This window comes from Myotis davidii, unplaced genomic scaffold (assembly GCF_000327345.1).
Source record: "Myotis davidii unplaced genomic scaffold, ASM32734v1 scaffold72, whole genome shotgun sequence".
Taxonomy (NCBI): domain Eukaryota; kingdom Metazoa; phylum Chordata; class Mammalia; order Chiroptera; family Vespertilionidae; genus Myotis; species Myotis davidii.
The window spans coordinates 1951047-1957351 of record NW_006284618.1 but is presented as its reverse complement, the minus strand read 5'-3'; positions in this window follow the sequence as shown (position 1 = coordinate 1957351).

Below are 6305 nucleotides of genomic sequence, written 5' to 3'. Positions count from 1 at the left end.
ATCAGCAGCGCATAGTTTTATGCTCCTGTATCTCAGTTACAGAAACTACCGTTGCAGCAAACAACTGTAAGAAAAAAATCACATTCTTTGGAGCTCTGGTCCTTTTTATGGCGGAGGTTGGTTTTCGCTATCTTAAATCTTGACATAGATTTAGGAAGTAAGGACCTTATGCAATGAAAAAAAATTGGTTGACTCAATAGTTGTTGTGCTTGTAACCTCAATCAAGCACCCAGCTCCTCTTTGGGGAGAGAATGTGCCCCAGAAAATGTTTGGGAGGCTCCATTTTATTTTATTTTTTAAATATGTTTTTATCGATTTTTTTACAGAGAGGAGGCGAGAGGGGGATAGAGTTAGAAACATCGATGAGAAAGAAACATCAAGCACCTGCCTCCTGCACACCCCCCACTGGGGATATGCCCGCAACCAAGGTACATGCCCTTGACTGGAATCGAACCTGGGACCCTTTAGTCCCTAGGCCGAAGCTCTATCCACTGAGCCAAACCGGTCAGGGCGGCAGGCTCCATTTAGATCCTCAGGCATGCAGACTCGTTCCCTTCCCCAAAAAACATTTTGAGAAGTTGCCTTGGACTGATCATTGGGCCCAATTTTCCCACTCAAATTCAGAGCCTACCCTGGGGCTCTCAGAGACAACACCTCGTCTCTCTCAGCCTGCAAATTACTCCTTTTGGAGCAAATGCTAGAGAGGCCTGCCAATCATTTCCAGTGGCTCGATTCCCACTTACAATAGGTCTACACATCTTCTCTGAAGCCCAGAAACCCAGTTTTGTAAAAACACAGAGGAGATTAAGGGACTGACTCAGGTCACCAAACACGAAAGAGACTGACGTATGAACCTAAATGGCAGCCTACTTGTTCGTTTGATGAAGCAATTGAATTGACACCCCTCCCCCAGGAACTGGCTTTTCAGGTCATTGCACGATGGACATTCCCTTTGCTGAAGACCACGTTACACTTGTGGTGACCACATTCCATTATCTCCCCTCCGGGTATGCATAAAGAAGTCTCTGCCCAGAAGAAAGCCTGCCAAAAGTCCTTTAGAAGCCGCTGACTCCCGTTACTGGGTGCTGGAGCCATTCAGGCTCAGCCACCTGGTGTGCGGATGCTCGGATGATCAAATAAATTCATAACCCCTCACCACTCTGGCCTGGTAACAGTACTAATTTGCCATCAGAAGAATTAAAATAGAAGGAGGTGGACCCTCAAGTTCCCTGGTCTGTATCTATCTTGTTCTTCCTTCTATCGAAAAGCCCTGAGCACAGGGCTGAGCCCAGTGTCCGTACTCAAGAAATACTGATGTTTACTAAGGATTGAATCCAAAGTGAATTTTTATTTCTATCTTCTTCCTTTGCTTAATTTGCTTTCCACTGCCACTACAGTTTAAACAAGGAGAGCATTCTTTGCTGGGCTCCCCAGACACAAGCAGGGAGGAAGCAAGTTCCTCCGGGATTCAGGTAGCTGCTTCTGAGAGTTGTATTTCCCCAGGAGCTTCACAGGGGTTTGTCTCGCCGTAGGCCTTGGAGAGCTGGCTGGGAGAAGCTCTGTTGAGCCATGCTGAATACGGAGGAGCATGTCTGTCCTTAATGGTTTGTGGTTTTTTTCCCCACTCTAGCTCTTAGAACAGCGGTTGCCAACCTTTTGGACCTCACGGACCACCAGTGGTCCATGCACCACCAGTTGGCGACCACTGTTTTATAACACTTGTTCCCCAAGTGCTATAGACTGCATGTTGGTGTCCATTCAAAATTCATATTTGACACTTCTTCCCAATGTGATGCTATTTGGACGAGGGGTCTTGAGGAGGTGATTAGGTCATGAGGGCAGAGGCGCATGAGAGTAATGCCCGCATAAAAAAACACCGTCCTGGCCAGCATGGCTCGGTGGTTGAGAATCGAACTATGAACGAACTATGATATGAACTGGGAGGTCACGGTAACATTCCCGGTTGGGGCACATGCCCTGGTTGTGGGCTTGATTGATCCCTAGTGTGAGGCCTGTAGGAGACAGCCGACCAATGATTCTGTCTCATCATTGATGTTTTTCTCTCTCTCTCTCCCTCTCCTTTCCCTCTGAAAGTAATAAAAATATATTTTAAAAATAATAATCAAAAATAAATAAGGAAGGAAAGAAGGAAGGGAGGGAGGAAAGAAAGGAAGAATAGAAAGAATGACTGGATCCCAGCCGGCGTGGCTCAGTGGTTGAGTGACGACCTATGAACCAGGAAGTCATGGTTTGATTCCCTGTCAGGGCACATGCCCGAGTTGTGGGTTCAATTCCCAGTGTGGGGCGTGTAGGTGGCAGACGATTGATAATTCTCTCTCATCATTGATGTCTCTATCTCTCCCTATCTCTCTGAAATCAATAAAAAAAAATTTTTTTAAAAAAAAGGAAGACTGGAGAGCTCCCTCACCCCTTCCATCATGTGAGGACAGAGCGAGAAGACAGCCACCTCTGAATTGAGATGTGGGGATCCCAGCAGACACTGAATCCTCTGGTGCCTTGGCCTTGGACTTCCCAGCTTCCCGAACTGTGAGAAGTACATTTCTGTTGTCTCTAGCCCACCCAGTGCGTGGCATTCTGTTACAGCAGCCCGATTGGACTAAGATACCAGGCCTTCTGGAGTTCATTGTCCCAAATCAAAAACTTAAATATGACCCAGGATTTTCCTTTCTCTCTCACCATCCAACCATCACCAAGTCTGTAGATTCCACTTCCCCAATATTCGTTGGCACTGTGCTGTCTCCTCCTCCAGTGCCCCGGCCTTATCCAAGTCACCCTCATTTCTCATCCGGACCTGGCAAGGGCTTCTAATCTTGTCCAGGTCCAATCCATTGCCAACATGGCAGCTGAGCGACGTTTACAAGTACGAATGGACACCATCCTTTCTCTGGTAGAATGCTTTAATGGCTCCTATTGCCCTGTCTCTGTCCAAATCCACACTCCTTGGCCTGGTGTGCACAAGACCCTTCCTCCCCGCTCCCTGGGGCACCCTGGTGCTGGCCCTGCGGAACTGTGTCGTGCACGCACCGTGCCTTCTCTTGTCTACGCCCACTGTTTCCTCCACCTTCTCCCCCACGACCCGCGCCTTCCACTGCCCTGGTCTGGCTGACCCCTCTTCATCTCCAGGCATCACCTTCGGCATCACTCTCCCCTTCATCTTCCTACTCTGGGTCATATATCCCTTGTAGATGCCCCCATACAAATCCTGGGCCACACTATCAGGTCCACTGCCTTGCAATTACTTGTTTGATGGTCTGATTAGCTTGTGGGTTGAGTTTCTTCAGGACAAGAGAGGAATCTTGATCACCACTGTGTCCCAGCCTCTGGCACAGGCCTGGTGAATAAGGTATAACAACCACAGCAACTGTAATCGCTACCGTTTGGTAAGTCTTCACTGCTTGCCAGGTACGGTGTTGCGGGCTTTATGTGGATCACCTCATTTACTCTTTGTGGTGGAGGCTGGGCTCGCCTTTCCGCAGTGAACGGCTTATTCTCCCAGATGCTGGAAACACCGCAGGAAGACGGCTCCCAGCTGCCATTTGGGAATTGGCTCAGCTGAAGAAAACTCCCAGGGGAACCTGCATCCAGGGACTGACCTAGAGAGGGGCTTCATGGCCCTGCCCTTTGGGTCCAACTGAGAACAGGGCTCCTGCGCTTTCCCAGCTCCAGAGCGCCCTCTGGGGTTGGCTGCCACTCCCTTTTGGGACTGCATGGCCCTGCCTCCTGCTCTCCCTTTTACTGGCATTGTGTTAGGAGAATGAATTCCCTCCTGAAGTCCTGCCTGCTCACTCTGCTTCACAGTCCGCTTCCCCAGGACCCCAGCCTGGAACAGTCCCCTCAGCAAGTGGCCTTCTGGGTATGAGGCGGATTCTCCCTTTACAGGTGTAGCCATGAAGGCTTAGAGACGCTAAGTAACTTGCTCGGTGTCACAAAGCTCATGACCGGTAGGGGTGGGGGTCTGAATTTAGGCAACTGGATCTAGAGCCTCTGCTATTAACTAGGCACTCAATAAATATAAGTGAGTGGACGGGCTTAGTTCCACCAGTCACCATGGAAAACATCTAAGAAGCTACAGCTCAGGAACAAAGCTTTGTGCACACGGTTCTTCTCGGTGCCTGGGAAACAAGGGCAGCTGCCGGCGCTGGGGAAGATGGCAGTCAGCCCCACCGCGATGGGGCTGGGCCTGGCTGACGCATAGCGCAGGTCACAGAGGGCACTCAAGCCCAGCTACAATGGTGATTCTCAAAGAAAATGTCACCGCAAGGACGTCAGTGTCTGCACGATTTAGTCCCTTTCCAATGGAGCACGTGAGCGGGTATAGGAGCATAGCCAGGCCGTCCGACCTGTGCAAAATGCTGAGCAGCCCCAGTCGTTTTGGTTTGTCTCTGGGATGTTATCAGAGATCGACACACACAGCCATGCACAGCTTCACCAGCCAATGCCTCCCAAGAAGACCACTCCACTATGGGCAGCCTAGACTGTGGGAGGCCAGGTCCACGCGGGTGGGCGCGATGGCCTCTCTCTAATGTCCTGATGGTCAAGTGCATGGGGAGAGAGCAGCCTCAGCAGTGGGTGTTAGAGCAGGGAGGGGAATAGGAAATGTCTGGTTTGGGGATGCTAGGTCTGGCCTCAATGATAAGCTCTAGAAATACACCATGGGGCCCACGCGATGTGGCTCAGTGGTTGAGCGTTGACCCGTGAACCAAGAGGTTACCGGTTCGATCACGGCAGCCGATTGATGTTTCTATCTCTCTATCCCTCTCCTTTTCTCTCTCTCTCTAAAATCAATAAAAACATATTTTTTAAAAAGTAAAAATAAATAATAAAGAAAGAAATACACCCTGGTGGAGGGGAAGGGGGAAATTAATAGTGCTTAGGTGCGGCGTCTCAGATTACAGCACTAACTTTGCATCTGTTTATTATGAAAAGTTAAAGTCCCTCTGTCCTGTCCTGTGCTCTCTGACCTCCCGTGGCAAGGTACATCCTGTACTAGCCTCAGAGCCTTTAATCATAAACTATCCTGTTTTGCTATTTAACTGTCTACGTTCCTCCCTGAAAGAATGCCAGGAGCCATGGAAATGGGGACTCTGGTGTTAAAAGCTAATTAATTAAAAAAAAAAATCAGGCCCTGGGCTAAGCCTGCCAGGACCTGAGCTTATGTATTTCACCAGCAACCCCAGGCGGCATTAAGCCCATTGTGCAGAGGAGAAAACAGGCTTAGAGATGGTGATTAACTTGCCCAAATTCCCATGGCTGACCAGCAGGTAGAACCAGGCTTACAAACCAAGTCTGTTTGAGTCCACGGCCTGTACTCAACTACAAGGTTAAACACTCCCTTGCCCTTTGCTGCTTCTCCGTCCTCAGTGAGTTCTAGCTCAGCAGCAGTAATGGGTTGAATTTACATCTACCCAGAACCTCAGAAGGCAACCTAACTTTGCAGATGTAATCAAGTTAGGATAATGTCATAGTGTGTGAGAGCCGGCCCTGATCCAATGGCTGATGTCCTCATGAGAAGAGGAAACTTTGCACAGTCTCAGGCATAGGGAGAAAGGCCTGTGAAGGTGGAGGCAGAGATTAGAGTGATCTGTCTACAAGCCAGGGATTGCCAGCCAACATCAGAAGATAGATGAGGCCTCCCCTGGAGTCTCCCAGCAGCACATGGCCCTGCTGACACCTTGATTTCCACCGTCTGGCCTTCAGAACTTGAGACAATAAATTCCTGTTGTTTTAAGACACCCAGTTTGTGGTACTTTGTTCAGGCAGCTCAGGGAACAAGTAGAGGAGCCTGACTATTGATCTTTAGTGCCTAATGCAAATGTCACTTCCGTCATCCAAGGACCACCCTTTGGAGCAAGATTGACAGATTCTTTCATTTGTCCCCCATCAAACACAGCAGCTCAGAGAGGAAGCCTTTCTTGATTCCTCATCTCCCCACCAGGAAAACAAAACAAAAAAAATCCTGTTTAAAGAACTATCTCCCCTGAAAAGTACTAAACCCCCAACTCATTTGAAGCGAAATTCCTAAATATGTATTTAAATGATGTTTTTTTCCTCCCACTTATCCTCCAAATCTTAAGGTCAGGTTTCAGTCATGTCACTCTGACTAAACATAAATCATTTGATAGCTTATCAAGCCCCCAAATCAATAAATAGTGATAGAAATGTAGGCAGGGAGTAAAAAATGTCCTTACCCATATTCATTTACTCCAGCAAACATTGGAGGGCCGAGCTCTGCGATGATAATTGATGTAGGAAACGTACATAGGCTTGGCCCCTTTGTGAAGACA